Source organism: Schistocerca americana, chromosome 5 (genome assembly GCF_021461395.2).
Source record: "Schistocerca americana isolate TAMUIC-IGC-003095 chromosome 5, iqSchAmer2.1, whole genome shotgun sequence".
NCBI classification, from domain to species: Eukaryota; Metazoa; Arthropoda; class Insecta; order Orthoptera; family Acrididae; genus Schistocerca; species Schistocerca americana.
The window spans coordinates 663,752,005-663,764,528 of NC_060123.1; positions in this window are offsets into that span (position 1 = coordinate 663,752,005).

Below are 12,524 nucleotides of genomic sequence, written 5' to 3' on the forward strand. Positions count from 1 at the left end.
ACGTCTTCGGACTGCTTTCAACAACCAACAGAAAATAGAACACGAAACAGTACTACCAACAGCGGAAAACATACATCAACAGTGTAGCGAAGAAAACAAGTGGCAATAGTGTAAATGATCTCTGTAACTAGAAGAGGATAATCTTTGTTGTTATTCGAAACCTAGATTTATGTAATTGCTTTGCTTCCTGTATAGTTCTCTCTGACTCCTTTCGAGTTAACGAGGAAGTAAAGTACTAAAAGTCATCACAGCTTTAATGATTGTGGAACGTAGTATCTAGATCAGTAAATAAAAAGTCTGAAAACAAGTTCTACAAATAGCGCTTCCTAGCCTTCCCAGCCGCTATCTTAATTACAAGACCATGTTGGATCTCGGAACATGTTTTCACATTTGGAAGAATCTTCATTTTCCGGAATATTTGTACTATCAACGAAAGAATGCAATACATAAAAATGAATGCCCTCATTTAAAATTGAAATAAGGAAATATATTAAACTTCCATTATGCAGCTTATCAGAAACAAAAGCCTGAAAAGTGTACCAAGGAGCAACTCTCAGCCCCTATAAGAAAATATATGACCTCAGTAAATTGTCCCGCAAACGTGGAAATTGTGTAAACAGGCAGAATACTGCGCTGCGGTCGGCAACGCCTATATAAGACAAGTTCAAATGATTCAAATGGCTCTGAGCACTATGGGACTTACCATTTGAGGTTATCAGTCCCCTAGAAGTTGGAACTACTCAAACCTAAATAACCTAAGAACATCATACACATCCATATCCGAGGCAGGATTCGAACCTGCGACCGTAGCAGCAGCGCGGTTCCGGACCGAAGCGCCTAGAACCGCTCGGCCAACGTTAAGACAACAAGTGTCTGGCGCAGTTGTTAGATCGGTTACTGTTGCTACAATGGCAGGTTATCAAGATTTAAGTGAGCCTGAACGTGGTGCTATAGCCGGCGTACGAGCGATGGGACACAGCATCTCGGACGTAGCGCTGAAGTGGGAATTTTCCCGTATGACCATATTGCACCGTGTATATCAGGAATCCGGTAAAACATCAAATATGAGAAATTGCTGCGGCCGGAAAAAGATCCTGCACGAACGGGACCATCGACGACGGGGACAACGACGTGACAGAAGTGCAACCCTTCCGCAAATTGCTGCAGATTTCAATGCTGGCCCATCAGCGAGAGCGTACGAACCATTCCACGAAACATCATCAATATGGGCTTTCGGAGCGGAAGGCCTACTCGTGTACCCGTGACGATTGCACGACACAAAGCTTTAGCCTCGCCTGGGCCGTGAACACCGACACTGGACTGTTCATGAGGGGAACAAGTTGCCTGATCGGTCGAGTCTCGTCTCAAATTGTATCGATCGTATGGACGTGTACGGGCATGAAGACAACCTCATGAACCCATGGACCCTACACGTCAGCAGGGGACTGTTCAAGCTGGTGGAGGCTCTGTAATGGCGTGGGGCGTGTGCAGTTGGACTGATACGGGACCACTGGTACATCTAGATACGACTCTGACAGTTGACAGATACGTAAGCATCGTGTCTGATCATCAGCATCCATTCATGTCCATTGTGTATTCCGAAGGATTCGGGCAATTCCAGCAGGACAATGCGACACACTCCACGTCCAGAATTGCTGCACAGTAGCTTCAGGAACATTCTTCTGAGTTTAAACACTTCCGCTGGCCACCAAACTCCCTCGACATGAATATTATTGAGCAAAACTGGGATGGCTTGGAGCGTGCTGTTCAGAAGAGATCTCCACCCCTCGTACTCTTACGGATTTATGGACAGCCCTGAAGGACTACGTCAGACATCAGTCGAGTCCATGCCACGTCGTATTTCGGCACGTCTGCGTGTTGTGTTCGGAAGGGGAGGGGGGTGGGGTGACAGGGTGACATACACGATGTTAGGCAGGTGTACCGTATATATACGTGTATACGAGTATATACACCGAAGAGCCAAAGAAACAGGTATATATATATATATATATATATATATATATATATATATATATATATGTGTGTGTGTGTGTGTGTGTGTGTGTGTGTGTGAAACTCGCATCACAGATACTGCGGAAATGGAAAGTGCTACTGCTACACTAGTTTCACAGAACGGATTGGTAGTCAGGGGCTGGTATTGTTAGAAAGTCAACAGATTGTAATAATACCTACAAAGTGTATTTTTTGTGCCAACGTGCACTGTTTTAAACGTAACAATGCCTACTGACATTACCAGACCAGAAGTAGGGTACATTAGAATGTCAGTGGTGTTCGTTCCAGGAGTCTAGAGCGAGTCGTTTATAACAAAATTTCTCACACTGACACTTGTAGTAGCACACACTAACGAACAACACAATTGCGTACACTAGTTATGCGGATTCTAATCAGTAACTAGTAAGTTCTCTAACGCTATAGATACAGCAATAAGGAATAGCGCAGTAGGCAGTACAGTTGAAGAGGAATGGACATCTCTAAAACGGGCCATCACAGAAGTTGGGAAGGAAAACATAGGTACAAAGAAGGTAGCTGCGAAGAAACCATGGGTAACAGAAGAAATACTTCAGTTGATTGATGAAAGGAGGAAGTACAAACATGTTCCGGGAAAATCGGGAATGCAGAAATACGCTGAGGAATGAAATAATTAAGAAGTGCAGGGAAGCTAAGACGAAATGGCTGCAGGAAAAATGTGAAGACATCGAAAAAGATATGATTGTCGGAAGGACAGACTCAGCATACAGGAAAGTCAAAACAACCTTTGGTGACGCTAAAAGCAACGGTGGTAACATTAAGAGTGCAACGGGAATTCCACTGTTAAATGCAGAGGAGAGAGCAGATATGTGGAAAGAATACATTGAAAGCCTCTATGAGGGTGAAGATTTGTCTGATGTGATAGAAGAAGAAACAGGAGTCGATTTAGAAGAGATAGGGGATCCAGTATTAGAATCGGAATTTAAAAAAGCTTTGGAGGACTTACGGTCAAATAAGGCAGAAGGGATAGATAACATTCCATCAGAATTTCTAAAATCATTGGGGGAAGTGGCAACACGTGGTTGTGTAGAATATATGAGTCTGGCGATATACCATCTGACTTTCGGAAAAGCATCATCCACACAATTCCGAAGTACAGAAGAATGGAAAAGAAAATTGAGAATGCGCTAGGTGACTATCAGTTTGGCTTTAGGAAAAGTAAAGGGACGAGAGAGGCAATTCTGACGTTACGGCTAATAATGGAAGCAAGGCTAAAGAAAAATCAAGACGCTTTAATAGGATTTGTCGACTTGGAAAAAGCGTTCGACAATATAAAATGGTGCAAGCTGTTCGAGATTCTGAATAAAGTAGGGATAAGCTATAAGTAAGAGTAAGTCGGAGAAAGACGAAGGTAATGAGAAGTAGTAGAAATGAGAACAGCGAGAAACTTAACATCAGGATTGATGGTCACGAAGTCAATGAAGTTAAGGAATTCTGCTACCTAGGCAGTAAAATAACCAATGACGGACGGAGCAAGGAGGACATCAAAAGCAGACTCGCTATGGCAAAAAAGGCACTTCTGGCCAAGAGAAGTCTACTAATATCAAATACCGCCCTTAATTTGGGGAAGAAATTTCTGAGGATGTACGTCTGGAGTACAGCATTGTATGGTAGTGAAACATGGACTGTGGGAAAACCGGAGCAGAAGAGAATCGAAGCATTTGAGATGTGGTACTATAGACGAATGTTGAAAATTAGGTGGACTGATAAGGTAAGGAATGAGGAGGTTCTACGCAGAATCTGAGAGGAAAGGAATATGTGGAAAACACTGATAAGGAGAAGGGACAGGATGATAGGACATCTGCTAAGACATGAGGGAATGACTTCCATGGTACTAGAGGGAGCTGTAGAGGGCAAAAACTGTAGAGGAAGAAAGAGATTGGAATACGTCAAGCAAATAATTGAGGACGTAGGTTGCAAGTGCTACTCTGAGATGAAGAGGTTAGCACAGGAAAGGAATTCGTGGCGAGCCGCATCAAACCAGTCAGTAGACTGATAGACTGATGATGAAAAAAAAAAACTATCCAACGGCCAGTCAAAAGTTGCGACAAAATGACCACCTACAGTGGCAATACATGCTTCCAGTCTGGTAAGGAACATTTACTGCACACGTGCTAACATTTCAGGGGAAATGTTCAAAGAGGCTACAGTAATATATCATTGCATATCATCGGCTGTAGTTGGTATGTCTTAGTAGACGGCGTGTTTCAGCTTTCCCCACGGAAAAAAGTCCACACGCGTCAAAACCGGGAAACGGGCCAACTCAGGTACAGGTCCTCTGCATCCAGTTTAACGATTTCGAAACATTTCGTGAAGACATTCTGCAGTATTTTGTATACTATCGGCTGGACAGCCATCATGTTGATACCACAGGTTCCTGCTAGTCTGCAGAGGAACGTCGTCTAGCATCTTTGGAAGAGGGTCTGTTAGGAGGCTGCGATACTTACGTGCGTTCTGTGTTCCACGTATGAAACAGGGGCCTATAAGCTGGTGGTTCACTATTCCACACCACACGTTTAAATCCACGGATGGTGACGTTCTACCTGACGAAGCCAACGGAAATTGTCAACAGATCAACACTGGATGTTTCGGAGGTTTACCTGATCATGATTGGTAAATGTGGCTTCATCATTAAACAAGGTAGATGATGCATTTGGCATATCCTGTCTTAATGCCTATGTTCAGCATTTAACATGATTCTCATAATCCTTTCCATGCAGCTCTTAATGGAGATATGTGATAGGGATACAGTCCATGTCGACAGGGAATGTGTAGGACATTTTCCTGACTCATGGCACTCCACTGTGCTGTTGTGCAGGAGCTAACGTGCAGATCAACTGCTACAGCGGTAGGATCATAAATAATTTTACATCTTCTGTCGTTAATTGTTTCCTTTTGTGAACTTTTCTAGGTGTTACACTACCACTGGTGGAAGAGGTTGATGGGTAACTGCCGAGATGGTTGATGTCTGTTATGATATCTTGCCATATACACAGTACAAGAACGAACTGCGTTCTTGCGTGCGTGCCAGCATGTACGGCAACAACCGGATATACTTCAAAAGGAGCGTCATTTCTTAGCCGGAGGGTAGAGATGTGCATTGTTATGAATGGACGCCACGTTGAACACTTCCAGTAAACACGTGTTTATCGCAAAAGTGTGCATTGTTAGACCCATGTTTACTGGACTTACTTTTCTTGTACTACTTTTCTTGTGCTACCACCTCTCGAAGTATTCGATACTTTTTTCAACACCCTATACATATAAAGGCGCGATTGCCATGATAACGTCAGTGCGAATGCACAACAGAGTCGGAACCTCTTGCGGGAACACAGGACTCGTCGTGTACAAGTAGCTAAATGGACACTGAACGCTACTTGTGAGTGACAGTTTGAGAATTTGTACAGGTGGCCCAGGTGGTTAAGGCAACAGCTCGCATTAAGCGGGAGATCCGAGTCCCCATTCGGCTAAAATGTTCGACTCTCGCCATCGAATTATTTCGATGCCCGACTGGCATCGGTCTTTCCTTCGAAACAAGAAATAAATGTTAACCCTATCTCACCGTGGCTGTGTAAATACATTGAGGAGTGGTAGATGCTTTCATTGTGCAACGGGAAGAAATGGGGCAAGAATGAATAGTTGAATGAATTTAAGATCACGATTATTTATCGAACTTTTTTAACATGATTTGTGAATGTATAGTTGCTCTCCCTTATGGGCATGCGAAAAGCAGTGAGAGTGTAGAAACCTAATATCTGTCCACCCAAGAGCATGAAATTTAACAGTCACGTCGAATATAATCTGGAAAGAGCATTCAGTCTTCGCATCTCTCCAGCATTACTTACCTTACGACCTGTAAAGGCATGGAAAGAATTCAAAATAATTCTGCAGAACGCGTTTTGGCTTCACTTTGACTAAAAATTCTGCTTAAGAACTCACAGTAACATTCGAGCTTAAATCGGTACAGATTCAAAAATGAATTTAGAAGCACGTGTGCAGACCACATGTGGTAATAATTTCTTAAATGGCTGGGTTAGGAGAAAGGAATCGTACATGTTTGAGAGGAATACATGATTATCAATTCTCAGTACAAAAGCAGCGGCTTTACCCTTGTGCTATGATGGGGAACGCGGTATAAAAATTCATTGTACGTGAAGCACTGAATAAAGGAAAAGTTCGATACACACTGACAGATACAGAGCAAACCTAAATCAGTGAGAATATAAGAAAACGGGACGCTAGCCACCTGGAATTACAAGTTAAATACTGATACTGTACTACGAGCATGGAACACGGTCAACCTCTTTGAACAACGTAGGTTAAAATTGAATGTGAATGAAGTTATATCCATGGACACGAAAAGTGGCAAACAAAATATTACACGAAGCTGAAGTTACAGGCGTCGTAGCTCCTCGCACGGAAGTGGCCATCAGAAAGCAACCTCAGTTCAAATAACCAGTATTCATAAGCAAACTGTGATACCAGTCGTCCGTAGCAATCGGAAGCAGAAATCAGCAGACTAACCCAGAATACAATACGAGTAAAGATGCTTTCTCTGCCGTTGAGCACGACTCGCTAATATGAAATTCGGCCCACGCAACTTCTGATTGGTCCATACACAATGCCTCCGAAGTATTCCCTAGCAGACATAACTTCCCCAGTCAATGATTGTAGTACGTTAAGTAATCGACAGCAGGGTGTGGTACGTCTTTGCAACAGATTTGCGACTTAGAACTTGCCTAAGCATTAATCTAACTTAAATTGCCGGATTCTTGTATCAACGAAAAAAAAGCAAGTAAACTACGCAGAAGTAATACTTCAAGTTCCAGAACATCAGCGGGATGCAATAAGTGACACTTGACATCATATAGGCCACCGTAGCACAGACATCCCTAGAAATACACTATGTGATCAAAAGTATCCGGACACCTGGCTTAAAATTACTTACAAGTTCGTGGCGACCTCCATCGGTAATCCTGCAGTTCAGTATGGTGTTGGCTCACCCTTAGCCTTGACGACAGCTTCCACTCTCGCAGGCATACTTTCAATCAGGTGCTGGAAGGTTTCTTGGGGAATGGCAGCCATTCTTCATGGAGTGCTGCACTGAGGAGAGGTATCGATGTCGGTCGGTGAGGCCTGGCACAAAGTCGGCGTTCCAAAATATCGCAAAGGTGTTCTATAAAATTCAGGTCAGGACTCTGTCCAGGCCAGCCCATTACAGGGATGTTATTGTCGTGTAACCGCCACAGGCGGTGCATTATGAACAGGTGCTCGATCGTGTTGAAAGATGCAATCGCCATCCCCGAATTGCTCTTCAACAGTGGGAAGCAAGTTGGTGCTTAAAACATCAATGTAGACCTGTGCTGTGATAGTACCACGCAAAACAACAAGGGGTGAAGCTCCTTCCATGAAAAACACGACCACACCATAACACCACCGCCTCCGAATTTTACTGTTGGCACTACACATTATGGCAGATGACGTTCACGATGCATTTGCCATACCCACACCGTGCCATCGGATCGCCACATTGTGTACCGTGATTCGTCACTCCACACAACGTTTTCCCACTGTTCAATAGCGCAATGTGTAGGCTCCTTACACCAAGCGAGGCCTCGTTATGTAATGTTTACCAATCGAACCCCATGAAATTGTACCGATGAATCAGCAAGGTTTAACTGTTGTCATGTGTCGTGACGAGACTTTGGGACCTCATCTGTGGTTGTTATGTGCTGCTGTGGGGCAAGACGTCGTACTGATGGACGATAATCCTCGACGTCATGGAGCACGGATGGTGGATGTTTTCTTCGAAACGGAAGATATTGCACGCATGGCGTGGTCTGCTCGCTCTCCCGATTGCAGTCCCCTGGAGCATGTCTGGGATGCAATACTGAACTTGCATCACGTCAGCATCCACCAACCACAGTCCAAGCTTGCGAGCAGCTCTGCAGGAAGAATGGGTTTTACTGCCTCAGCATGAGACTGATGACATCATTCACAGCATGTCCTATCTAGCTCGGAGCTGTCCTTGAAGTGACCGATTGTGTCATTGTGGTGCCCACTGCTGCTCAGATAGCTGCTCCAGATGTAGTACGATGCGCCAGAGCCAATGAGGTGTTGATAATGGCGTCTTTGTAGCGTTAAAGGCATTTTTAACCAACATAAACTAACTATGTCCAATCTCAGAGGTAATTAACGCTCACGGTCGTTATAGCGTGTATTTAAAGAAAACCTGGATTGCATTCTCATAGTGGCGCTACTAGTGCTACTCCCATGCGAATGGTGTTGCGATTTTTTCCCCGTCAGTGTATTTCAGAGTCTACCACCTGCAGTGGAGCACTCCTAATATAATCAACATCTTGCAGCAGCACAGTAGGGAGAGACGACGAAATCGACAGAGTCCAGCCGAGTGAACCAATGGCCAGAGGCAGTAGCAGAGAGAAGACAGAAAGCGTAGCATGAGGTGACTGCCAGAAGAGAACAGGCATCGTTCTGCTCTGTGGTCCAGATTAACACTACCAGTGGTCATGTGGCGAAGTTACCGCTGCTTGTGGTGGAGCTGCTACATCTGCGATGTCCACAGTCCCTACCACTGACTCGTCTTCGTCCATCGATGGCAAACGTATGAGACTATTATAACCCAGACTGGTTGAAGTGTCACTACCGTATCTTGAACGCACAGTGTCCTAAAGATAGCACATGCGTCTTTGCCATCTACAAGGGGTAGACACAGCAATGAGTTCATCTTCCTCGTTTTCCTCAGAACCACATGCAGACTGGTGTCCAAAATTTAAAGTAACAAAAGGAAATTTAACAAGGCTGCGTTTATTTTGCCTCAAAACAGTGTACACAGATGATAGTAAAGTGTGAACAATGTAAAGAATATATAATGCAAACGACTGCAACGTGCATAACGGTAGACAGAAACGTTATTAGTTTTTTGCAAATTAATGGATTTGCACACACATTCCTACAGCTGCTTAATGTGCTCAGTACGGATTGTGACCAGCTCTGGCAGCAGTATATGCCTGACAACGATAGGACATGCTGTGAATGATGTCATCAGTCTCATGCTGAGGCAGTAAAACCCATTCTTCCTGCAGAGCTGCTCGCAAGCTTGGACTGTGGTTGGTGGATGCTGACGTGATGCAAGTTCAGTATTGCACCCCAGACATGCTCCAGGGGACTGCAATCGGGAGAGCGAGCAGACCACGCCATGCGTGCAATATCTTCCGTTTCGAAGAAAACATCCACCATCCGTGCTCCATGACGTCGAGGATTATCGTCCATCAGTACGACGTCTTGCCCCACAGCAGCACATAACAACCACAGATGAGGTCCCAAAGTCTCGTCACGACACATGACAACAGTTAAACCTTGCTGATTCATCGGTACAATTTCATGGGGTTCGATTGGTAAACATTACCGCCATCCATTAAGGATCTTCCTGGATCTCGGTCTCTTTCCACAGTGTTTGGGTCCGGAAATCGTGTTCCACGTTCCCTCCAGATGCTAATCCATCGAGAATAACTCACCAAACCAAATGGGGACTCATCTGTGAAAACAACATTGGCCCACTGTTCGACCGTCCAGGTGGCATGTTAATGACTCCACTCCAGACGTTCCCTACTGTGAAGACGCATCAGAGGTAGATATACAGCATGTCTCTGACAATATAAAGGTGATTCTGCCGAAGCCTTCTACACACCGTTTGCCTCTATACAACAGGTCCAGTGGATGCTGCGAGCTCACGTGCCAGTTGCCGTAACGCGGTAATGTCGTGCCCTTACAGCCAAATAACGGTCCTATCTTCTGAAGTCACACGAGGTCGGTCCTGCCCTGGTCTTCAGAGTGCAATTTCGGTCCCTATAAACCTTCGCCATATGCGAGAAACAACAGAACAATTCACATTAAGTCATCAGGCCAAATCAATTTGCGACAGTCCTGGTTCCTTTCTTTCTATGGCCCTTCGCCGCAGAGAATCTGGTAAACATATTATCTGTGTCATACTGCACCGTCTGTGACTGTGTACACAATGATTGTGGATGTGGGGCTACGCGGAAAACACTACCTCGTTTCATAGGTGCGCCAACGTCATCGTTGGCATGGTTGTTCGCTGACTGGAATACCATCTCCCGTGTAGACCATGATCGTACGGCTATCTGGCTGAAAGTTTGTATGATCATATCGTGAATTAGACGAGGGAAAGGGAAACAGCGGTTTGTTGTTTTAATTTTGGATATTAGTGTACATGTACGCCTGAGTTAGTCAACTTCGTTTAACATTAACAGATGTCAGTTACGTTATTGCCGAAAGCTGTCACAAACTGTTATGAAGGTTGTTACAGGACACTCAATCCATTGGTATCTTCGCCTCGTGGTGTTTCTCCTGGTTGTGCATCACATACCGCTTAATTAATGTCCGGTATAAAAGCAGTGGATATATCAACGCCTCTCTTAAAGACTGGATTGGTGCATAAGTACGTGCATATGTTTAATGAACACAACAGATATACATAACATATACTTCAGTCATCAGTAAAATATTCTCCTTCACTATTTACAACAGTCTGCCAACTCTGGAGCGCCGGCCACGGTGGTCCCGCGGTTCTAGGCGCTCAGTCCGGAGCCCCGCGACCGCTACGGTCGCAGGTTCGAATCCTGCCTCGGGCATGGATGTGTGTGATGTCCTTACGTTAATTAGGTTTAAGTAGTTCTAAGTTCTACGGGACTGATGACCAAAGATGTTAAGTCCCATAGTGCTCAGAGCCATTTGAACCATTTTGAACCAACTCTGGAGCAACTTTGCGATTTCGCGACTGAAGAAATTACATAGTTGTGAACGAAGAACTCGTCGAGCTATCTTTCGAGCACATTTTCGTCCCGGAAAGGACGTTCCTTGAAGGTTGTACGATATAGAGCGCAAAAGGTGAAAATTTGACGGGCAAGTTCGGGTGAATAAGGTGGATCCGAAATAATCCCTATCTTGTCAGGCGGGCATTACTGTAGAGTAGCATCTCTTGAAGCAGTCTTCCTGGCCGTTGTTGTTGGACTGCGTCTGCAAGACGTCTCAGTTGTTGACAGTAAGTGTCGTCAGTGATGGTTACAGCTCGTGGAAGGAGTTCGTAATACTCCACACCACGTCTTTTTCTCCAGGTGCATTACATTACCTTTTTGTGGACGTGTGCAGGTCTGTGTACGGGGACTTTCTGCTTTTTTGGGGGGGAAGGGGGGGGCTTCACCTTACGTTAACATAAAAACACCATCTCTCGTCACCAATAACAATACATCATAGGAAAGGTCGGCGTTGTTCACAAGCTAATTTAAGAAGTGCAAGCGGGGATACATATATAGCCGCCCGCTGATTCTTTGTTATTTTGGCTTTGACCATGCGGTACCCTTACACCCCATTTTTTGAACCTTCTCGTTGCCTGCAAATGTCACACTGTGGTGGAATGATTACAGATCATCACGTCTGCCAGTTATCGAGTGCACTGACATGTATCATTGTGAAGTAATGCGTTTGAACCGTCTTCATCAAGCCCAGAAAGCCTTTCCGAACGAGGAGTCACTAATGCCAAAACGATCGTCCTTAAAAAGAGAAAACAATATTCTAGCCGTGCTCTGCCCAGTAACATTATCTTCACACACGGTTCAAATGTTTCTGGCTGCCTCCGCTGTTGTCACCCCTCTACTGAAATGTCGGAAATATTCCGATTTTTTCAATTGGCATTCCATTTTCTAGCGTCCACAGCTCCACTCACTATCTCCAAATGACAAAATGAAAATATGTAAACTCACATAGCAACAGTGAGCTATAAACAGATATATGACAATCGATAAATAAACTCGTATCAACCGGAATATCAACATTCGAAACAAAAACGCTACTAACTTATGTATCAACCTAGTATAATTACAAGCAAACAATGCGACGCTTAACGAAGTGGGAAGTTCAGCATATTAACTTTTTTACATTATCGTAAGTTAACGTACTTCTGTTAAACGGACTATGTGACTAACCAATTTAAAGTACGCAATATGCCATAAAGTATTTCACCATTTCATCTGGACCAATGACGCGCTCTTCAAATTAAAATGCCATCGAACATAATATTAGTGACCCCTTTAGAAGAACACACTGGTCGTTTTGATCTTTGCTCGGTGTACAGCCGGTGCCAGGCGGTCATGTCACACCCCACTGTTGGCATGCGTCACAACAGTACTTACTTTACTTTTTCGTGTGCGGAGACCAATCGTAGTCTTTCAGCCCAGTACTTGGCCATGTCTAGAAGTTCTTTTTTGTCGAGCAACAAACAGTCAAGGTTGCACCTGTAAGGACAGCTTGGACAGGCCAGGAGATATTCCATGTCCTGCACAGCATCACAGTCGCACATGTCATCATCCATGTCGCCACGGCAACACCTGATCATGTATGTTTTCACTGGGTCCACCCCTATTCTTATGCGATTCAGA